This window comes from Triturus cristatus, chromosome 6 (genome assembly GCF_964204655.1).
Source record: "Triturus cristatus chromosome 6, aTriCri1.1, whole genome shotgun sequence".
Lineage (NCBI taxonomy): Eukaryota > Metazoa > Chordata > Amphibia > Caudata > Salamandridae > Triturus > Triturus cristatus.
Genome location: NC_140589.1, coordinates 903,663,074 through 903,688,395, shown reverse-complemented (window position 1 = coordinate 903,688,395; position 25,322 = coordinate 903,663,074). Strand labels below are relative to the sequence as shown.

Sequence of the window (25,322 nt, the reverse complement as noted above, 5' to 3'; positions counted from 1 at the left end):
AGCCACCATGCCAATGTGCCTATTGGATGGAGGTTTCTCATACAGCATCCTCCACAGTTATGTATCTGCTTCTCTGGACCTGTACCACCACATCTAATATGCCACCTGCACCCCAATCTCCTGCAGCTAAGGTGTCTGTCCCCATCCTTGAGGTGTCCTCCTGCCTTATGCCAATAAACTGGCAGCCCCTGTCACTGCATCCTTGATCTAAGACAAAAGCTCTACTTTCACCAACATCCCAGAGTAAACGTTCTTAAAAATGTAGAGTGACTCCTCATTGGGCTTTTGAAAAGTGAACCCATTGCTCCTTATGGGTGATGCCTCCCTTGGTAGAAGTGAGGGCAAAACGTTACATTCAAGTAGCATGCCAATCCATTAAAAAACATGCCACTCTCTGGTGTACCTCTGCAATAAAGAAACCTAGTCACCCAAAAATGAATCCTCTAACCAGACAATTTCCAAATGCTTAAATTCCCCGACACGAGATTCACAGGGAAAGGTTATTAATACATCTTTTCTCTTCCCAGGATCATTCATTCTGGACTGAACTCTGGCCCTTTCCAGCATCACAACACTAAACCACTCCATACTTTTGCAGGAAAAATCAAAAATTCTTCTGGTATGACTACTCCCATCTAACATAGTCACCCCAGAAAGGCCAGAATTTGTATAAATTGTGTATAGGCATTTCAGTTCCTAGTCGGATTGCACCTATCTGTGTTTAGCCCACGAAATGGTTTGTGCTGCTGATCTTTTAAAATTAGAGGGTATTCCTGCTCCATAACAAGCTATGTCATGCTTGGGTCTAGAAACATCTTTGCTTGGGTTAGCTAGGTCAACTGCTGCCGTTGATCTGGCACTCCCCCAAATGTGGGCACCCTTTGTCCCTGCCTTGAATTGCTCAGCCAGAACCTGGCCTGCACCCCTATTTATTTTTATATCACTCTGTAAAATCAAGCAGTCCTCGTTGTCACAGCCCTTTTTAGGGCTCTGAACCAGCAGCAGCTTCTTGGTAGTAACTCATATCAAACCAGACCAACCAACCTTTAAATAAGGCAGTGTTTTTATTTATGAATTGTTTCTATCTCACTATCCGGTTTGCCTCCAAGAGGAAAAAAGACCCAACCCCTAATTTCAATGCATTAAAAGTTCCTTTTGCTTTGTCTTTTGTTTTTTTCATTTTACGCTGATTTCCTTTATGTACACTGTTTTAGTCGGGCCTGGTGTGCTTACTATTCAAATCTATTAAAACAGCTACAGATGTAAAATTAGATCTTATCTTTCCAACTTCTAAGTTTTCCAGCTCTGCCTTCCTTGAAAATTTTAGCTCCTCAAGTTGTTGAGAATCACAAGTTTGGCTTCTGCACACAGAATCTGGGTTTTCACTTCCTCAGAGGCCTAGAACCTTAAATATTTGTGGGCACTTTTGTAAAAAGCGCAGGTTTTTTACAAAAGTGCCAATTTCACGATTTTACTGCAAATCGCTAAATCCTGGAGGGTCTGCCTGGAGTCAAGTGACAGAGAAGTTGCGTTTGCATAACCCTAATGCACAAATGCCAAGAAATGTTAAAAGAAAAGTGGGAGATTGTGAGAAACAAATCAGGATAATGTATTTTCTCCATTGAATTTTGTATTTTCAGTCACGAGACAGCTATACTAAAGCCCTTTTTTGCTCAAAAAGTCTTGAGTCTCCCACCTGAATCAGGTCTGTTGGCTTGTATGCTAATGCAGATATCTCTTTATGGCCATCTGAACATTGGCAGCCAAGGCCCAGCTCGCCCATACATGGTGAAAAACATTATGGGAATATTAGACCTAGTTCACATTAGTTTCATGTAGTTAAACAAACAAGAAAAACTTTAGATAAAGAAAATCCTTAACCTCTAAAACTGCACAAAAAAATAAGTTATCCAAGGTGCTACCAGTTTATAGTCTCTCAGCCATGTCTTGAAAATTCTTATCATAGTGAAACGTAAACACCAGGCGGACATTTTCTCTTGCAGAGCATTCCATATGCGTTTAGGCAAAAGCTGTGGGACTTATCCGGTTCTACCTTCAAGTTCTCTGAGTTTGTATTAAAAAAGAAATCGGCGAGCGTGATGTTAACTTTAATGCTAGAAACACAAATGGGCATCTTTGATTACTGGCATCAAATTATTTTGGGATTGCATCCTTTTATTTTGAAAAATAATGATTTTGTTTACTATTCATTTGATTTGCCTGTTTAAATGAAGCTATATTGTACTTTTAAATGCTATTTAACAATTTCAATAAGTAATGTTATTAGCATACTTCTTGAAGATTCACTATAGTATTCTTCTGTTTAAGTTTTACTCAAGTTTTCTTTATTTCCACTGTTTTAGTCATGGGCCTCTGGTGAGCTGAATATTTGAATCCCGTGTTTATAGCTTTACAACAGCTGCAGATGTAAAATTAGATCTTATCTTTTATCGACTCCTATGTTTTCAGTGCTGCCTCCCTTGAACTTGTTAGCTCCTGAAGTGGCTGAGAATCACAAGTTTGGCTCCTGCAATCAACATCTGGGTTTTCCCATCCTTGGAGGCCTAGAGACGTTTAAGTAGGGAAAGTGTTGAACTTCAGAGGGATTACATTTATTATTCCCACTCCAGTCTAAACAACATTAGCAAAAGCGTTAGACTTTGGAAGGGTTGCATTTACTATTCCTACTCCAGTGAGTGTAACAGTAGGAAAAGTGTTGGACTTTGGAGTGGTTAAATTTACTATTCCCACTCCAAACAGCACAACAGTGGGGACATTGTTGGACTTTGGAGGGTTTACATATACTATTCCCACTCCAAACAGCTCAATAGTAGGGAAAGTGTTAGCCTTTGCAGGATTATAAATGACTATTCTCACTCCAGTGTGTGCAAAAATAAGGAACACATTTGACTTTTGAGGGGTTAGATTTACTATTCACCCTCCAGTTTAAGCAACAGTATAGAAAGTATTTCATTTCAAACACATTACATATTTGAATAACCATACTAATTTAGAAAACAACTTTTAATAAACACATAATTAACATTGAAATATATATATTTATTTATTAGAAAATAAAAAACAATTAAACAATGTACATAATCAATATTCAATTAAATGAATATTTATCATTAAACAATTGTTATTTAATTATTACTTAATTAACTTTCCACCATATGTGTCTACAAACCTATCAGCCCACTTCTAAAATAAGCCTGAAATGAATATGTATAGCACAATTTACATAGATAGTTAATTAAATAATTATTCAACAATTAATTATTAATACATTATAATTTAATTAACTCTGCACCCTATACCCCTAGCAACACAGCAACACCCTCTAAAGTATAACTAAAATATATACATATTAGTTAATTTACATAATCAATAATCAATTGAATAATTATTCTAAAATAACAATTTCCTGTTAATTAATTATTAGATAATTAACTTCACACCCTATAGCCCTAAAACCCCGGCAACCCGCATCTAAAATATAACTAAGATAAATCAGCATTGCAAAATGTACATAATTAATATCACTTACATAATTATTCACAAATTATTAATTAAGTATTAATTCATTATTACTTAATAAACTTCCCATCATATCCCCCTACAAACCAAAGAACCCTCTACGACACCATAAATTACTATTAACAAATAAATACAAAATTGTAAATCACTTAAAATTACAAACTACATTTAAACATAAAATAAAAATTCATAATTATACAAACAATAGTAATACACAAAATAATACATGAACTAACACATTAAAATAAAGGACAATATTTTTACAACTACATCACTGAAAACGATATTAAAAACAAATATATTCTTAAAAACAATATTACTTACTTGAAAATGATCTTCTGTATAATAATATACTTGCATCACAATATTTTTGTATCGCGATATTTTAATTCAAATGTTTCTGTCTCTCAATATTCACACCTCGATATTTAGTCCAAACACCTCCAGAGACAGTACAATGTGGCCAAATGTTGAACAGTACCAACTGCTGTCAGACTGAGGCCTGCTTTGTGCGATGTCGTATGAATTAAGTTAAAAGCAACAAAGTTGCAAAAATGTGTGTTCGTTGGTGCAATATAGAAAGAGATGACAAAAAAGTGACTCTGTGATCCTCTCTGTCTGCGAGCATGTGAGGTGACAAATGATGAGCGTCAACAAGAGATGATAAACAAACATGGAAAATAAGCGAGAGAGAACAATCCAGAGATGCTGAAAGAGCAAGGACATCTACAGGATGATATTGGCCTCCTGCCAGGGCCATCAATCTCCCTCTCCTCTTCTGCTGGAGTGCAGCGCTTTGTATCGAATCCTACATCCTCTGTTGACTATTGTGTCCTTACTGGTGAGGAGCTCTGCAAGAAAATTTAACTGTAGGGTCCTGATTCTGAAAACTGACTAGTTTGGATGCATTATATTAATAAAAAGAATTTTTAGCTCTCATTTATATAGCCTCACTGTGGGAAGCCTGGAATTAAAGGTTGGGTACTACCATTCTTACTCATACAGAGTTGACATAAACACTCTAGAATGTATATTTATTGCCCACATAACCGAGGAAAATAAAGGAACAGCAGCAGCAAAACAAGATAGATAAATAACCTTAATTCACACTGCACAGACCCTACCTCCAAAAGGCAACACAGGCATGATGAGTGTTCAGTCCCCTCATCTTGACTGTGTTGCCAGTCACATGAGATACAAGTGCTGCCATTGAACAGAATATTGACATAGTGTTTTATAGATCTTAACCTGCTGCATGAGTACGTCATCAAGATTTTGATGAGGTCCTCATGTAGGTGGATGTATTTCAGAAGAAATGAACAAGAACTACAGAGGATGTGAAAAGCTCAATGACACAGTGGTGCCCAAATTATAATCACTGTTGCTACAGTTAAAGCTCAAGGTGCATGATGCCAAAGTATGCTCAAACAACATATGCATTGTGGGTAAGCAAAATGGGCAGAGGGTATATATGTGAATCTATTTATTGAAGATTTGATCACACTGACACTCCATTCTATGGGGTGGATTGCGATCTTGCTCGGAAAGCCCTATGGCCAACTCGGTTCCATAGAGCTCTCTGAGCGGCTCGCGCTCCGAGGCTCCAAGCGACCGAGTACGATGCAATTGAGCTCTGACTGACTCGGGTCGCTCGGAGTCCCATTGAAGTCTGTGGGAGCCTGTTGTACATAGCGTACAATGGCTCCCATAGAGAATAAAAGGTAGGTTGCGGAAAAGTGCGCCCCCTGTCACAGGGAGGACCTGGCGTGGCAGTTCGGGCTGAACTGTTCTCATAAGGAACAGGGTCAATACTGATTTGCATATGGCTGGGTCCAAACTGGGGTGGTGTGGTGAGCAAAATAATTATGGATTGAACCCAGATCCTTGTGACTGGGGGTGAATGTTTGCATTGTCCAGAATTCCGTCCATCAATTGTTTCTTTTGCATTTGTCGCCCTAAGTGGGAAGGGTATGCCCAGATGTGGGTCCCTTTTTAAAACAAATAAAAAATTTAAGAAGGTGTACAGACAATTTTCAGTAAACAGACATGAATAATAGAGAACAATAAATATGCATGAACAAAATAAGCCAACTAATGTTCAAAGTAATTCCAAATATGATTAAATCTGACCATTGAACGCATCAACCGGGTTTTAGCAAGTGCACGTTCTTTCTCATAGATATCTTTTACAAGGATCAACCAATCATATAGTGAAGGAGAGTTAGAACTAATCCATTCTCTCACAATAAATAAACAAGACGTAACTAATAAAATTGAAATACAACATCCCATATAAGGATCTTCACATTTCTTATCCCCCAGCATAATCTCTTTAACAGAAAACCTTCTATCAAAATTCAGGCATTGACCAATATATTGTGTAATTTTAACCCAAAAATCTATACGTTTAGGGCAAAGATAAAACATATGCCAAATATCAACAGCTTTTTGATCACATTTAGCACAGCGTGTTCTATCCGTGCTTCCGCTACCATGCGCTAATATCGGTTGTTGCCACTTTGTAATTTTATCTGGTGTATAGTAGAGCCTACAAATTGTGCGAAACTGTTGAAGTTTTAAATTAACAGAATGTACAGAATTGTCTAGCTAATCTAAAGCTAATGTAATTTCAGATGAATCAACATCCATATTTAAGGTTTGACTCCATTTTGTGGCCAATTCATTAAAATCAGCACTTCTAGCAGCACATAAATGTGTATACATAGTGCTAATTCTGGTTTTATCAGCAAAATTTAAAAAACATGTGAGAGCTACATAAGAATGTGGGAATTGCATTTTTTTTTGTTTGATGATATAGTCTCTAAATTGCAAGTATTTAAAAAATGATTGGTGCGGAAGGCCAAACGTTTGTTGCAGCAAACCAAAAGTAGAAAAGCCAGAGTTGTCATATAGCTGTCCCAGTCTATCAATGCCACATCTAGTCCAGTTACATGCAACTGAATCATGAAGTATATTCGGGAGAGATGGATTATTCCATAATTTATAGTGTTCATGTCTAGTAAGATCCTCAAAAGTAAATGAAAAAAAGCCAAGGATGTCATTCAAAATGCGAACAATGTCCCTTATAGTCTTGAATCAAACACTTTTGTAATAGTTAGGATCATTAACCCTGTATAGAAACATATTCTGATCTGAACCTAGATCCAGAATAAGCCCAAAAAATGGAATTGAATCAGTTAATAAACTTTGTATACGCCCTGTGAATGCTGCCCAATAATATAACTTAAAATCCGGAATTTGCAAGCCGCCATATTTATAAGGAAGTTTAAGAAGTCTAATCGAGCGTCGAGCCTGTTTCTATCCCCAAATAAAACTGCTAATTGCACCCTCTAATTTATGAAAGAAATAATTAGGAACTCGGATTGGGATAGCCCGAAACAAATATAAGAATTTGGGCAATATTATCATTTTAATTATATTAATTCGACCAATAATAGTAATTGGCAGTTTATTCCAGTTGTTAAATTGTACAATAACTGTCTGCAGCAGTGTTTCGTAGTTAAGTTTCCAGATTTGATCTACGTTTTTAGTAATTTTAACTCCTAAGTATGTGGCCACATGGCACGTACCGAAAATAGGTATTACGGGTTTTAAATGATATATTATTTGGGTCTTACTTATATTAAGTTTATAGCCCGAGAAGTGCCCAAAGATTGTAGCTTCTGCCTGAATAGTACTGAGCGTCGTTGTTGGGTCTGATGTAAAAATTGCGATATCATCCGCGTATGCTACCACCTTAAGTTGGTAATTATTATTACAAAAAGGAATGATGTCTCTATTTTGATTTAAAGTTTGAACAAAAGGCTCAATATAAAGAGCAAAAAGCAATGGGGATAATGGGCATCCCTGCCATGTACCACGTTGAATTAAAAATATTTTAGAATGCAAATTAGCATATACTAATTTTGCCTGTGGGCTCATATATAATGCCTTGATCCAATTCATAAACCGGTCAGGTAAGCCATTTTTACTCAGTATCAACCACAATGCATCCCATACCACCCGGTCGAATGCTTTTTCAGCATCTAATAGAATCATCCCCATATTACTAGATGTTTTGTTAGCAACATCAAAAGCAGTTATAGCAGTGTTGACATGTGCAGTAGTGTCCCTGCCTCTTATAAATCCATGCTGGTGTTCTGATACCAGCTCCAGCATATGCGGTGTCAAACGATTTGCCAATACTTCCGCATTCATTTTGGCATCACTATTTCTGAGAGATATTGGGCGATATGACCCACATTCCTCAGAATTCTTCCCTTTCTTAAGAAAGAAAACAATATTAGTCGTAGCTCAAGATTTTGGAACCTGCTTACATTCAGCTATCTGATGCATGACTATTTGTAATAATGGTAAAATTGAGGTCTTGAAAACTTTATAAAATTCTATGGGTAAAGCGTCATCTCCAGCTGCCTTACCCGAAGGTAACGCTGATATAGCAATCATAATTTCTTCCTCTGTTATATCAAGCTGAAGACATTTTTTAACCTCTAGATCAAGAACCTGAGGACTCAGTGGTTGCAAATATTCTTCAGCCAGCTCTGACTCAAAGTCATCAGATACAGTATATAGCGCTGAATTGAACTGATAAAATTGCTCTAATATCAAATTAGTATACCCCAGGCCATCTCTGCCCTTAATTAGATCTATCCGGGTTTTAGCTTTCTTATCTGCTGCCTGGTAAGCCAATAACCACCCTACCTGTTCCCCATATTCATATTGGTTCAATCTATTTTTATTATAGGCTGCTGCAGCTTTCTCTTTAAATTGACGGGTCATGAGTGTCCTTGTATTGATCAATGCAGTGTATATAGCTTCTTTATTTAATCCATTTAATCTGATCTCTTGAGCATGGGATAGTTCTAATTTTATTAGAGTGTTACAAAGTTCCTTTGCGTTTCTTTGCGTGGTTTTATTCGCATGATATATTTATTATTGCGTGGAGCCCCGTATAACAGCTTTCATCGTGTCCCATAAAATAAAAGGCGAGGTTGTATCCGTATTATATAGGAAAAATCAGTAAGGACCCCTTGTGTATAAGAAACAAATTCTGGATCAGACAATAGATATCTGGGAAATGAGAAAGGACGACTGCTATTACCCTCACCTAAAGATTTTATATGTACCAATAGCGGATAATGGTCAGACGTTATTCGTGGGCAAACGTGGACTTTTCTAGGAGACAGCTGCTCATAAAAACTAAATCAATTCTAGAATAGGGTTGGCGTTGTCTAGAATAATACGTGAAACCGGGCATCATAGGATATAATGCTCGCCACAGATCCATCAGCCCATGGAGTTGCGCTAGCTCAAGGATCGATTTTTGAACCTTGCTCATCCTTGGGTATACAGATTGATTTGTTGAGTCAATAGAGTAATTTAAGGTACAATTAAAATTCCCCATGATTATAATTTCCCCATTGCCAGTCCAAAAGTTCCAGCATTAATTTATCAAAGAGAGCAGGTTCATCCTGATTTGGACTGCATAAAGCAAACAAAACTAATTTCCTAATATGTGTTTCAAGTTGCAGAATCACACATCTGCCTCCTGGGTCAGAGGCGGTTTTGAGTTTTTTACAAGCAAAGTGTTTATCTTTAAGAATAGCTACACCTCTAATTGCTGCATTTTGTGAAGTACACTTTAATACCTCCAAACCAAGCTGTTTCAACAAACCCCTATCTTTGTACGCCAAATGTGTCTCTACTAAGACGGCTAAGTGTAGTTTGCACATCTTAAGTTCTTCTCTTACCAAGCGTTGTTTGTTAGTGAGTTAAGCCCGGCCACATTCCAGCTTATACATCTAATTGTACCCATTATGTAAGATTTGATACTTTTGGGCTCCTATTATCTCCCCGCATGTGGTTTTCTTTTCCCCCTTTTTTTAACTAAGGTAATAGAAACACAAGCAGGTAGTTGTTGTCCATGCAATTACTGTAGATTGCATTTGAGTTATATTAAAGTTTAGCCTGTACACCTTCTATTTTACACCCCCAAAACATTTGTGTATCACCGCTAGGTGCCTTAGTCAGCAAAAGTCCACCCACCCCCTCTCTCCACCCCACCTCAAACCTTGACAGGTTACCCTCCCTCCCGCCCTGTGTCCTAGAGAAGGAATCCCCCCCATTACCATGCTGTCGATAGATGACAGCACAGAGAAGCAGAATTCTACGGGACCTCCCGACATCGGCTGGTAGTATAATAGATAGATAATAAGAGAAAAAAAAGAGAAGAAACAACGGAATAGATCTAAAAAATAAAAGGAGCGAGAGAGAAGAGAAGAGGAAAAAAGGAAACATATGTATGTAAAAGAGAAAACAATGATTCCACAATATTCATAATAATTCAAAACATGTTCAATATCTATTTAATGCTATTGGAGACTTTGAGTCAATTTTAGTCTTAGGATGTTGTTGTAGCTTAGTAAGAGCCGTCTTTGCCTCCTGGTCAGTATGATAAATCTGTACCCGGCCATCTTTGATGACCTTCAACCGGGCTGGTTCTTGCAGAAAGGCCAGTGCTCCTAATGCCTTCCAGGGATCAATAAGTTGCTTCATCTTCCACCTTTTGTTCATTGTAATTTTGCATAGATCTGACCGTGCAACCATGGAAAAAGAATCTACTGAGACTGGTGCATTAGGCTGAGCCTTGATAGCGATTGCTTGACAGAGTAAGAAATTATCAACATATATGAGTATTGGTTGTGGTCGGCGTAGGCCAGTCTGGTCTGATTGATTGAGAAAAGCTGGGAGCCGATGGGCTCTTTGTATTTGAGAGTCCCAATTCCAGTCGGCTAAATCACGAAAGGCTTTCTGGAATGTTTGTACGATAAATAGCCGTAGATCAGATCCTTCTCTTCCTTCCAGAATACCAAATATTCGTAAATTATTCCTTCGTTTCTAAATCTTCTATTTTACCTTGTAAGACGTTAAGTTGCGTATCATGATCTTGATGCAGTTTAGTAGAGTATGTTACTGCATCTTCGTTGTCAGAAAGTCGTTGTTGCAAAGTTATCATTTAGGTTGTAAGTTCTGAGACTTTATTAGTTACTGTTGATGATGATTTCTGTATAGTGGCATTGTCTGCTCTGAGTTGCGTGTAGTATACGTGAGCCTCAGATCTTTGCTCTGACGGAGCTTGCATGATAGAAATCAGAGAAGGCGCTGATGAGTTCATTGTAGTTGACGGAGCACAGATTGAATCAATAGTCATTGTAGCAGATACTTCAGCACTTACACCATTCCCGGTTGTGTTGATTTGGTTAGGCAGACAGTCTATTATAGAGGAGTTTGCTGAAGTAGAGGGGGTAGTGAGTTGGCTACTAGTATTAGACAGAGTTTGCGCTAGACCAGATAGCCTTGAGACAATCGCTCTGATGTGACCCATTTTCACAAAGGACTATTTTGCGTACTTAATTTACCTTTACTTTTATTAATAGTCGTGATTTTACCTTGTTGCTGAGGGGTAAGAGGGTTTTTATCAGATAGATCAATCTTGGAGCCAGATATAGCTTTTTCCGCCCCCCCTTCTTAATAGTTTTAAGGTGTGCATTTAAAGGCTCCGAGTGATGATCAGGAGAGTCAGATGGATCAGATGGATCAGATGAATGATCGACATTTGCTGGTGATAAAGAGAATACCGAAGTCTCAGTAGTTAGTGAAGTATCCTCCGAATACAATGGTTCAGTTATATCTGCAGATATGTCCGGGTTCCCTGAGATTGAAGCAGCAAGTATTGAATTTTCTCTGTCTCTGTCTCGCTCGGTACTATTCACATTTACACTAGAGGACTCAGTCATCAAAGCAGCTTCATTATTAATAATTGTAGAATGCCCTTTGTCAGCTTGGGAATCAGAGGCTAGCCCTGGGTTACCCGTACCTCCAGAGTCACCGCCATCATCTGTAACCCGCTTCCCTCCTCCTTGCTTTACAATAGAGACGCCCTCAGTAAGTTTCGAAATGCTTACCGACAGAGCGACATCAGGTGATCCCACCAGAGACTTGTGCTGAACAGCCACCATAACGATGTCTGCCATAGTGGGTTCCGAGGCAGAAGCGAGGAGGTTAGCAGCATCTCCTGAGTGTAACAGCTGCATCACCGGTTTGCCAAATCAGGGAAAAATCTTTTTAGATGTAGTATTCACCCCCTCTGTAATAGAGTTATCAGCGCCAATTGCTCCAGAATTCCGTGTGAATTGTCCGACCTGCTGTGAACTCGTCTTCGGTGGAGCCATTACCAGCCGACCAGATCGAAGAAAAGCTGCCAGACCAATCCAATGGAATACGGACCGGCGATGGCCAGACCGATAGAGAACCGAGCTCCGAGTATTGCCCAAAAGCAGAGAGCACTGGTCGTCCCAGCGGAACATAAGAAGTACGTTTTGTAATTAAAAAAACAAAGCATTTAAGTCCCGGATTGTTTCCTAGCTGTTGTTTATATTCTCTTCATCTCTTTATCTCTCAAAATAGCCATCCAACGGGAGCTATCTTCCTTCTCCGCAATCACTCCTGTTTCCATCACTACCCAGACGTGGGTCCTGTGCTCACTACACCACTGGATTCAAGCTAGCCTGGCTGATGAAGGGTGATGCCCTGAAATCGATCCCAGGATGCTTGTTTCCTGTCCAGGAAGGATCTGGCTTGGCAGTTCGGGCTGGACTGTTCCCACAAGGGACAGGGTCAAGACTGATTTGCATATGGCTGGGTCCAAACTGGGGGGGGTGTTGAACAAACCAATGATAGATTAAACCCAGATCCTTGTGACTGGGGGTGAAAGTTTGCATTGTCCAGTATTCCATCAATCAATTGTTTCTTTTTCATGTGTCGCCCTAAGTGGGAAGGGTATGCCCAGATATGGGTCCAGTGTTCACTACACCACTGAATTCAAGCTAGCCTGGCTGATGAAGGGTGATGCCCTGAAACCGGTCCCAGGATGCTTGTTTCCGGTCCAGGGAAGACCTGGCTTGGCAGTTTGGGCAGGACTGTTGCCACAAGGAACAGGGTCAAGACTGATTTGCATATGGCTGGGTTCAAATTGGGGGAGGTGGCGAGCAAAAGATGATGGATTAAACCCAGATCCTTGTGACTGGGGGTGAATGTTTGCATTGTCCAGCATTCCGTCCATCAATTGTTTCTTTTGCATTTGTCGCCCTGTCACAGGGATGCCTCGGTGCCGGCCGCCCCTTGGATGTATGTGTAGGGGGGACCCTTGGGTCACCCCCAGTGACCGAGTCGAATGGCCATGGGTGAAGGGTGCCCGCTACGGCCCACCGAAGTCCGCTTCCCAATGCTGTCTCGAGTCGGAGGGTCCGACTCGATCCGGCTGCTTGATGCATGCATCGTGTTCGGTCACTCGGAAATCGGCCCCATTGCGCTGTGTGTGTCGGCCATGTCGGAGTTGTCTGGAGGGCCTCACTGACGGGTACGAGGCTAAATTTGCATCGTACTTGCTCGCTCATACAGTGATACAAGTCTTCCGGAAATCGAGCTTACGACTCGGACTCGCTCCTGAAGGATTACATCAGGAGCCCTTCCGTGCACGATTGTAATCGGCCCCTAAGTGCTTGCTATCTTCTTTTTCATGGAGAGGGCAAAAAGAACACATGTGCCTACCCCTAAACCTTGAGCTTCCCAAAGGGAAAGGTATTCACATTCATAATTAACATTGAAGACAAAGATCCTATCCTGTTAGCAGTTAGGACGGATGGAGAATTTAGCTTTGAAAAGTTGTGAGTGCTTCCATTCCACTCTTTGCACACTTTCAACAGAAACACACTTTTGAATCTGTGAAAAGGGAGTTCATTGCTCACCAGAAGAATATTTCTGAGGCTAAAACTAAAGCAATGACTGGTACTTCTGGACAAAGGGCCTGATTATGAGTGCCTTAGAGGGCAGTCCTGCCAAGTACTACACATCAGGGATTAGACTAACGAAATGTAGGGCTTGTGTCCACATCACAGCACTAAAATGCATTAGTCATTCATATTACAGCTCCTGGGGACACATATGATTATGTGCAGTTAGGTACTCCATTCATATAACACTGCACTGCAGGCTGCATCCCCAGCTGCAATTATTCATCATGAGCTCCTCACTGACTCAACTAGGTAAGTAGGGGTGAGCATAGTTGGTCTAGGGAAGTGGCTTCTAAGGGTCAACTTCATCTTCCACTTTTCCAGTTCGCAGTCAATGAATAAATAAATTGTGGACAGGCCCGGAATTTCTGGGCCACATGGACCTGGTTTCAGTGAGTGAAAATAACAATAAACACGAAGATACAGACCAAGTCTTAAGTAAGGATCTGGCACCTTCTTGTTTTCTGGCATGTGATGCCTAGCGATTGACCCCGGTGGCAGTCAGATCTTTTTTTTTCCTGCTCTGCTACACCCACCCAGTGTGGTACCATGTGACCCTGCGTTCTGCTCATGCTGTTATGCTGGGCTGTGGGTGCAATGCAGGATGTTTTCACCAACAGCCAAATCTAGTTTCCTTTCTCTTTGGCTTATCCCTAGAGCCCCTGGACATATGACCTGGGCCACTTGATGTTGCTGACTTAGGGCTATATTATGAGTTTGGCGGTCTGTAGGACCACCAAACCCCTGGTGGTGTGGCAGTCACCACCGCACCAGCGGTCTGACAGCTAAATTACAACTTTGGTGATCGGACCACCATCAGACTACTGCAACCGACGCAACCTTTAGGAATCAGCGATCCCTGGAGGTGGCGCAGCAGTCTGAGGAGGCAATATGCTTGGCAGTGCAGCTGTGGCACCCCCAAGCACATTACGACTTTCTCCACTGCCACCCTTTTCATGGCGGTGAGCCTGCCATGAAAATGGTAGTGATGGGGAAAGAAAGGAGGCCCTGCAGGCCTGCTGTTTCCCATGTGTATGAGGGTGCACGCAGGGGGTACATGTTGTGCCCCCTCTATTTGCAGGAACTGTCATTGATGCTCCAATTGCATCACCTTTTTCATAGGCATGGCCATGGGACTTCCAAAGAACTGCCTACCAGACACAAGAAAACTCGTAATCTGGTGGGCAGGCTTCACACGGCTTTGGCAGTGTGGAAGTTTTGTGGCCCCACTCCCACAGTTTCAAAGTCATAATCAGGCCCTAAAAGTTAAAAAGGTGTAGACCTCACCAACCCTCCTGTCACATGTATATAGGGGGTGGTCCCTGTCATCACTAGATCACAGGGCACAGCCAAGATAGACTCTGCCAAGAATCCGTTCCAGTACCGGACAGCCTGCCACCACTGAACTCTTCCAACTGGCACTGATGGCAGTGTGACTGGGACGACAATTAGTGTCCTAATGAAGTCTGAGCCTGCCCAGCTGTGAAAGCAGCATGCAGTGCTGCTCCCAGAGGAACCCTGCCCATGGCCACGAGCAGGCCTGCCAGGCAGAAGCCTCAGCTTCCAATCAGCTCAGAACACAGTCTGCAGCCCAGTGGACCCAGTACAGCCCAAAGTCGAGGATGATCTTTGCTGGCTCACCCTGGCAGTCACTTCTGGTTGGCACTGTACAGGTGAGTCCGGCAGCAGAGCACTGTGTATTGAGTGAAGTGGGTGCATTGGAAGAGTTTGGAGGTGTGGGCAGAGTCAAAGATGGCTAGAAAGGAAAAATATTCTTATGTCAATATGTTTGTTGGTCTTTCACCTTTAGATAACTGCATATGAAATATTGGGGCACGCACATTACAATCATAGGCGCTAGAACTAGGGGTGCTGGGGGTGCTGCAGCACCAACAAAATAAATATGCTTGGGTCCAGAAGGTAAATAAGTTAAAAAGATGCCTTTGGATGTAGTTTTTATATTGTCATATTTGCTATGCCTTCACAAATAGAGGTCAAACTATGTTTTCTAACAAATTGCTGTTTATTCTTTCAACATGGAGAATGGTGTTTACTTTTCTTTTTCTGACTGCAAGGTTGGAGGATCTTGTGAAGCAAAATATCTGACAATATTACTGGAACTCAGAGAGTGGATTGTGAAAGGAAATTCTATGGGTGTCAGATTTGTATAACTTCTATAACACAATAACATTTATATAACTCTAAATGAACTGTGCAAATATTTCAAAACATATCAGCATTTAGGAAAGCACAAATATAATTCTGTATTTTTTGTAATTCTGAAGTGTGATGAAAACAAAGAATTAATTAGAGTAAAGCAACCAAGGTACTTTCTTTGGTGATATGCAAATATTAAATATTTAGTGAAACCATATTTCCACCTATTATCATTTGTGCACACTGTGGTTTCCTCAGTAATTGCATGTTAGTGTGATTTTTTCCCTATTTCAATTGAAACATGCTGTGTCTAAATGGCAATGCACTACCACACCAGGCTTTAGTGATATACTTGTGACAGTGTGATCCAAAATGCACCAAGGGCTACAGATCATACCACACTCTTACTATTCTCTTGCTGAATAGACTTGACTTAGTTGCTATAGTTGTTCTTTGCGTTTTTTGCACAATCTCTATGACTTCGCTGACATAACATTGATGCCAGCACCCCCAATCTGAAAATTGTTACAGCACCACTGATTACAATGAAACATCATGCAAATATCATCATCGTCATCATCATCATCATCATCATCTTTATTTGATTATTAAAAAAATAATCTTAAAAGATCAATCATCATAAAAGACACACAATAAAATATCTAATACATTTTTAAACCATACACATTACAACATCTAAAAATTCACAGAATTACGCCTTTGTAATGCATTTTTTTTTTAAAAAAGGCCCCCTTAGAATAACAGGATGAGACATCATAAAAAGATAATAAAATGCAGCCCACATTGGCGAAAGCCCTGGATTTTTAAAATAGGTAACATAAATCTACGTCTAAAGGGTTCATTCTGAGGGGAGGTGGCATCACAAAGGCAAGCAAGGATACAATTGGTATTGTGCTGTCGCAAAGGGAAACAGAGATTGCAGCTGATAGAGCCTAGCCGGAACCTGGTCAAAATTGATCTTTCCCAAACGTTATTCACCTGTGCAAATTCAATACCCTAACTTGTCTTAGACATTATATAAACTCTTACAGATGGTTACCATGGTTCCTTTAGAGCTCTAGCAGCAGATGCAAATCTCAAAAACTTCTTCTTAATAAAAACAGCCTCCCTTTCATTCAGCAGGTGGGGGGATAGAAGCAACTACGACCTTCCCAAGCTTATAGCAGTGCTCCTAATGTAGCATAAGCAAAAACAACAAATGATGGCCGGAATGCTGAAAATGTTTTATCTTCACCCTCAGTTAAAGATCTGGGTTTAATCTATCGTTTTTTTGCTCAGCACATCACCCCTGTTTGGACCCAGCCATATGCATATCAGTCTTAACCCTGCTCCCCATGGGAGTAGTCAAGGCCGACCTGCCAGGCCAGGTCCTCCCTGGACCGGAAACAAGCATCCTGGGAACGGTTTCAGGGTATCACCCTCATCAGCCAAGCTAGCTTGAATTCTGTGGCACAGTTCTCATGGGGAGCGGGGTCAAGACTGATTTGAATATGGCTGTGTCCAAACTATTGTGGCGTGGTGAGCAAAAAATGATGGATTAAAACCAGATCGGTGACTGGGGGATGAATGTTTGATTTGTTCAGCATTCCATCCATCATTTCAGGCGCTCTCTTCATCAGCCATGGAGCAACTGAAAAGTTGCACTATTCTGACCACTGCTCACAGCCTCTTTTGCTGGCTTGGTAGGAATCAACAGCTTTGTAATGCTTACACTTGGTGCTGAGGTCGGATGACTCTCTTTACTCTAGATGTTGGGTAAGTAGATGTTCATTTCTTGTGTTGTTTCTTGCACCGCCCTTGTGGTATCTTCATGCATTCTTAAACCTGGTTGATCTCTGCTTCTTAGAGCGTCTCTGTGCCTCTCTGCTTCCCCTCACAGCATCCTATTGCACCTGGGTGTCGCCGCTTGTTGCGCTTTCTGTACCTGGTGGTCACTGCCTTAGCATTACTGTACTGTATGACTGACAGCTCTGTGTGAAGTTTTGGCATCGCACCTCTAATCTGGGTCGTATTCGCACATTTCTGACCAACAATAAATTAATCTTTCTGTAGGGTCTTCATTTCTTTTAAGTTTTTGTACTGGCTGGAGTAGTGCTTTGACTTTACATGTGACAATTATCGATTCTTCACTTTCACTGAGGGTTTCGTGGTACACACAAGCAGTTTGCTGGACTTAAACTCTCTTGGAGAGCAATCTCAACTCTTCGGGTTGTGGGGTTGATGTATCCCCATCTTGTCACCAGTTATAGCATCTCCCCAGCATGTAAATTAATTATGTGATACACGGAGCTCAGTATTACACATCTTTATTTCTCAGTGTAACCGGCAACTGGCATGTACTTATGAATTTTATTAACCACACCTAAATACTGACATTACTAGACTACGAAATCCATTAGGGACCATAGGTGTCCTGCGCTCTATCATACACAAGACCCTACACATTCCATTACCAAATCTATGCTAGGCTCACAAACATACCCTTGCACTGTGGCACAATGGTGTGTGTGTGGTGCTCAGCAACAACATTCTGCACCAGGATGCAATGCAACACAGTATTTTTGCCTACTGCCTGCATTGGGTGACACTTTAGTAAATCTTGCCCAAGATCTCAACTATTGGAGCCAGCCTATAAAAGTTCCCATGCCCTACCATTCATTTTCTGACTAAAGGATCAATGGCTCATGATATGACACTTCTGTGATACAAAACTAGAAACAAGTGCAAGACAGAAATTCAGCATCTCTCAAAATAATGTACTGTATAGGTTAAGAAGTACGTCATCATGCCAACCAATGTTCCCTCTAATTATTTTCCTCTGTGTGCGGCAGTGTAAGGTCTCTGTGCGCTGCAGCCAAGGCAATGTTTGCCAAGAACCAGACTGCGCTTGTGGGTGCAGCAACAACTATCCGTGCAAAAATCACTCCAAACGTTTGCTTAAAAAGTGAAAAGACGGTGCATTTCCACACATACAGCGCCACATGATGGGTCTTAAGGCAGGTTTGCAATTTAGTTACACACACCATGACATGTATTGGTTACACAGGCAAGTACACTTCAGCTTTAGAAAAGCACAGGACTCCAACGGTGGTACCATTATAACATTTTACTAAAGATTCTCAACTGGAGCTCTGTTCACAGGGTGGGGAAATGTTGGGAGCCTATACAAGATCGCATACTGGTGGATACATGCAGGGCACTTGTTATGCCCCCCTGTGTGCATGCACCCCCAGTTCCTGTACAGCATGGACTTTGCAGTCCATGCCCTGCAGGGATTTGCTTTTGTGTTCCCATTGCAGTGTCTTTTTTATAGGAACCGCCATAGGACAGCCTACCAGTAACGAAAAAAGTCAAAATCTGGCCGGTGGTGTTCACATGGGTTTGGTGGTGCGGGAATGGTGTGGTCCCGCACCGCCAAACTCATAATAAGGCCCTAAGTCAGCATGGTAATCATAGCATTTGTAGCAAGACCAGCAAAACTGCCAGCAGCAACAACCAACAGTAGTTCTTGGATAGCTGAAAGAGCAGCAGGAATGCAGAATTCATTGCAGCAGCAGTGGGATGTGCACTTGCACAGGAGAGGGCAAAAAGACATCAGGCATCTGGCAACAGAGGTTCTGCATGGAAAGGATGACTGGAAGCTGGTTAATGCATCAGGTGCTGAGGAATATTACATAAGCATGTTTTGTTTATATTTCCATCATACAATTTACTGAAAGTTTTTATAAGTTACCGTCATACTATTGATCATACTCACATATCTTCTGGCATATAAGTTAGTTTACAAAATAATGTAAAGATATTAAAGCCAAAACGTTTCCATGTCAAATGTGTTTGAGTAACTCTAAATCCAACAAAACCGTGGATTTCTTGTATTTGTCTTTCATTGTGTTTTTCACCCATAATGCACGTGGAGGATGGCCAGTGCCTTCAATACCTTTTGCTAATAGGGTGCGTCTGTGGGGCAGATTGTGTGAGTATTCATGTTAATCCCAGTGCCCGTCACACGCTGCAATTAACACAAATACTTTCTCAGCGGCATGCAATCTGCCCTGCACAGGGCCACCTTTAGAACTGGTGGCGCCTTGTGAGACAATGTTTGTTGGTGCCCCCCAATAACCAACTCGCCATGGATTCCACTTAATACCGACCTTTAACAGTGCCCCTCAAGTCTCCATTACCACTCTCTCTGAGATGCACACCTCATACAAGTTCAAGTTCAAGTTCAAAAAGACTTTATTCGGATTGTAAAAATCCATAAAAGCACAGGATACAAATGACATTGCAAATATACAGTATGCAAATATTTACAAAAATAAAAACAACAATTCGTTCAAGCTTTAGGACATGGTTAAACCGGCATGAACCGCAGTTTTTAAAAAGGAACCCACACGGAAAACAAGTTCAGAATCATCCAGGGTTAATATCATTAAAAGTGCAAGATCCAGGCTAATCGGTTTTAATTTTTTAAAATACGGAGTTAAAAAACATTTAATATATTTGATATAAAATTTACAAAAAAATAAGAAGTGTAAAATTGTTTGGTCACTCCGGCAATCACATGGACATGGCTCGACAATTTGATCATTATAATTCCATAGCGGGAAACTCAGAGCGTGTTTGATAGTGCCAGCCCTAAGGCGAAATAAAAGGCCTCGCTCCCAATGGCTCATTGGGAGAGTTAGGTAGCTGGGCATAGGATAAGTTAAAGGATTACGGGCAAGGTATCTAGTGACACTGGATTTCGCGGACTCTCTCACAGCCCTTTCATCACTAAACAGTGTATAGAGAGCTTGTTTAAGTACAGACTTGGGTGGGAGCTGAATGGTGGTAGGATCAGAAAAGACATTTTGGAAGTTCACACTACCAAGGGCGCTCTGCACTCCGGAAAGCCAAGGGATGGACATGCCTCTATCACAACATAAACAATCCTCTATAATGTCCTTCGTCAGTTTAGCAGCAGGGTTTTTCCAAATGGCCAGCCAAAAAACACCTCATACTAGTGTAGGGTGTCAGAGCATTTTACATTTCACACACAATAAACAGAGACAATAGGTTGGTAAATCAGTGTATGAGAAATGTTACATAAGACAGAGGACAACAAAGTGTAGGAGTGGCATCTCATCCATACTGGTAGGCAGTATAGATTAAGAGTGCTTGGTTCTGGAGAAGCACAAACTCAGAATTTAAAATGTAACACCATGATTGGGGGTTCTATTTAATAAGAATGGCTTTTTACCCAAATTAACACTTTTTGCAACATTAGGATAACGAATGGCTGGGATTAAAATCATAACGCTCTAATCTATACCTTGCAGTATGCATGAACTTCTTAGATGACAGTTGATAGTTTACTGTTCTATATTAGGATTTTAACTTATAAACTGCAAGTAACAAAATGACCTCTCTGACAAAAATACTATCACGCTAACCTATTTTCATTCTATGCACTTTGGGATCTGCATGGTGCACTTTCTTTGCAGCAGTGGTGAATGATGAAGTTGGTCTTAAAAATTACACGGTCTTAGATAGGAAGCTTGTGTAGTTGGTTCCTTGACCATTATTTTACCCTTGAAAAGGGAATGTGGCACAGTAATTCAGGTCAGGATATTCCTTTGGGAGTGAGGTCACGGCTGATTTGTAAATTGTTTTTTACGCACACAGATGAGCTAAACAGCCTTGTAACGAAAAGCTAATTGGTGGTTATAAAGTGTTGATTTATGTATTACATCCCTCACTCTGCTTTTCTCAGCCAATCTCCATAAATATGAAAAAGAGGACAACTCACTCCAATATGTGAAACAAACAGGAATGACTATGGAAGGGCCAGGCCAGTCTGTCAGTCACTGGGCACCACTAGATTTCAGTTCACGAGAGAATTAGCCTGAAGACATGAGTCAAGATATTGAAAGCCACTTTAACTTTCTACCAGCAACTTCCATACTACCCTCTACCAGCAAGACGAAATCTCCATTCATGAACCGATCAGACAACTCTGATCATCTAGAGCAGTTTACATTCAGGATCGAAGAAGCCACTGAATCTATGCAAACCACACCATTGCCAAAGAAGAAATGCTGTAGTGAAATTTTCTAACACATTTATCACACACCATTACTCTCCACTCACTGGCTTGTGAAAATCATGGATTGCTCAGTACCTACCTAATCATAGGTTTTAGGAACCACAGAGTGGCTGTGAGGTTGTAGCTCTGGAATAGGCTTGTCGTCATGGAATTTCTTTATGCAGGGTTCAGGTATGTCCCATCCACAGGAGTGGGAGGTGTAGTTCGTTCAGGGATATAACACAACAGAGTGTTGTGAATAGTATGGTGAAGGTGGAGATAAGGCATCTTTAGTTTGATGTCTACTTTTAGGTAAGCATATCAAATATGGCAAACTAATTTAGGTAGGAGCAATCATAGCACAAGGTAAGGCTGCTGCCTTAAGATGACAGCACTAGGTCACATGAAATTACTAGATCAGAAAACGGTTATCTCATCTCCTTTGATCTTGATGGCAGCACTCAGTGGTGTCAAAAACCAGAAAAGACCTCAAAACGGATATTTCATCTCATCGTAGATGTCAGCACTAGATGGTGTTAGATTAGGCCAGAAAACAGCTCCTTCATCTCAACATAAGACTTTAATATTAAGTGGTGCCAAATTACAGGCAAGGGCATGAAAATGTCTATCTCATCACATCATAACTTAAAATGTCAGCACTAACTGGTGTCAGATTACAGATTGTAACACATCAGCAGTTCACTAATATTAATCTCAAATTCACAGTAACGCACAAAAATACTAGTTACTTCTTTGATTTACTTGTAACAAAGTGTAACTCGTTTGGCAGTAGAATGTCACTTATATACACACTGAAACCACCAAAATGCCACACATAAGTAGTATCACTCATAGTCCTTGAAATGTCACTCAAAAGTACACTGAAATAACACATATGTTACACATAGCAATCTGAAACCTTGCCAGCTATGCCTGAAAGGCTAGGGCCCTGGGCTAGAGCCCACTTTGGCCATGCCTTAAAATGTCTCTGAAGGTTACAAGCATGACGTGCGTTAAGGTGTTTCTGAAAGCACACGTCTGCTTGTAGACTTGCTGCATTTCTTTTGTTAATAGAGCGGGCACACAATCTGCCCGCTCTATTAACAAAAGAAATGCAGCAAGTCTACAAGCAGATGTGTGCTTTCAGAAACACCTGAATGCACGTCATTCTTGTAGTCTTGCTGCCTTTCATTTGTTAATAGGGCACAGCTGCGGGGCAGATTGTGTGCCCCTTCGTGAAAGTGGGCGCTGCGATTAACATGATTACTTCCAAAAAGGCACACAATCTGCCTCGCAGCCGTGCCCTTTTAACAAAAGAAAGGCATTAGGAGCCACTTGAGGACAAACTTCGGGTGGTCTCTACCGCCACCAACTACAGAAGGAAGTAACCGTTTTCCGCACCGCGCGTATTTTAAAAGCGTCGGCGCGAACGGTCCTCAGCTGCATGTACGCGCTTCAAGTATTTCTCTGCGCGCTCACAGAGACATCGGTGTGCGGGCGCGCAGGCGCGCACGTCAGTGGGAACAGTGATGCTAACATGTGTACAGAATATACGCGGTGTAGGTCACAGGTATTTGGAGCACAGCGTTCCCAAGGAGATAATGTTAGAGAAAATACAGAATGCTGTTATGGAAGTTTCTGAATTAAAACTCCTTAAAAAAGCAGAAGAGACTTAGGCAAGAGACTTACGGTCTGAATTAGATCCCGGCAGACGGTGACGGATATTGCGTCCGCTGAAATATAAATCTCATAGGATATAATGGGATTTGTGATCCTGAATCTGGTGCTGGGGACGGGGGTGGATAAGACGAGGCAGAGCCTTGCTCTTGTAAAAGCTAGCCATGCCTATAATACCGATAGAAGATGGCGGCTTCTCTGAGCCGAATGTTTACAGCTCAGGTCAACGGTGTACGGTCAGGATGTCTGCGTCCTGCTGGACTAATGTCCACTCTGCCTGACCTTTAGAAATGCAGGAAATACGCTAGTAGATGAACTGGAGGCATCTTTTGAGGCATGCTTTGCTTCACTTGTGAACCAGGAGTGCATGAATGGTACTGATCAGGAGGAAATCAGGACTGGTGTAGATCAGTGTATTCAAAATGTTTTGGATGTTGCAAGACAGACTGTATGTTTTTTCTTACAAAAAAGATTGCAGCTATCTGTCCAGAAACCAAAGCAAGTTATTAAAGAGGATGTTTCAGAATTAATAAATTAATTGCTCGGTAAAGAAACATTGATTCGGAAACAACTGACAAAACTTCGAAACTGGCAGCAGGTCCTAGAAGATATCAATGTGCAACACAAAAAAAAACACCCGAAATGCCCCAAGGACCCTTGGCATATCTAGAACAAGCCTCTGCTAATATTGCAGCTCCTTTGAAACAAACATGATCTTTCCTAATACCTGCATTAGGCTTTCGTCTGTTAGGGAAGCACTGAAAGAATATTTCCGCTGCTTTTCTTATTCGCTTTGCGAATTCCGCAGTAGTTAATTTTGAATTCAGAAGGAATTTGTATAATATCTTAAATGTTATATGTTACTAGTGTTGTGGATCTTGTTACATAAACAGTTTGTATTTGTAAATATAATGGGATTTATATTTCGGCAGATGGGATACCTGTCACTGTTGAGACGGAGGAACCTGTCTGCCAAGATCTAAATCAGGCCCTAACTACAGAGAAGGAAATCATGACCCACTCATATACATGCAGTCTCCAGGTGTAAATGCCCATGTAGTGTTGACAAGCCTCTCCCTGTATATCATAATTAATTACTGCTTGGGTTAGTTGTGGGATATTGTATGGAGCAAGTAAATGCTTTCCAATGTGAGACTATTGTTTCTTACTGTAGAGCAGTCTGTGGGAGAGGAATGAGATTTCAACAGATGACAATACCAGCCCAATGGACAAACATGCACTACCACAAGTTCACAGCCCCTTGTCCTCTGAACAATCATTGATATTCACATTAGTTTTGAATATTTATATAATCAAATGTGACACTGATAATGAAAACGGTATTTAACTCAATCTTCTTAAGAATTTTTCAAGGCAATCGGGACAAGACTCTGCAGAACAGAGTTGGATCTTTCAGGGTCCCCCCTCGAAGGCTGGGTCCCTGGGCCAGAGCCCACTTTGCCCATGCCTTAAAACGTCTCTGATTACCTGCATGATCGTTGAATCTTTTATTATGGTGCCACATGACCAGCAGGTGGCACCATGTCTCCATGAATACTCATTCACTCTACCGAGGAAACTTAACATTGACAAAACAAAACTGCAGTTTTGATGGAAGTTAAGTAAAGAATGCCTCTTGGGTAGCGTACATTGCAGTTATAGAATTTTGGGATGAGCATAATTCAAAGGTAGTGCCCAGAACTGATGAAGTAAATTCAGGACCCAACCACCCAGTTCCTTCCAAACCAGCTGCATTCCATATACATGTAATCACCCTTTTTGTGTTGTTCTAAAAGGGCTCTGGAGTTTCACTGCCGTTTCTGGTTTGGGGATTGCTGTTGCCTGGAGTGGAAGTGCCTGTTGACACTGTGTTCGGTTGTGTTGTGTATTGTGTAGAAGTGAGTTACACAGGACAATGGTTGCAACACAGAGGAGTGTGTTGTTTAGTGCTGGCCTCTTGGGGCAAAAGCCGCTCTGCATAAGCATATTCA

The 25,322-nt window shown here is 41.1% G+C and overlaps 1 pseudogene; it reads left to right on the top strand.

The window, feature by feature from the left end:
- The first annotated feature begins 23,517 nt into the window (after positions 1-23,517).
- LOC146820771 (mediator of RNA polymerase II transcription subunit 28 pseudogene) lies at positions 23,518-24,045 on the top strand (annotated as a pseudogene).
- Positions 24,046-25,322: the final 1,277 nt, after the last annotated feature.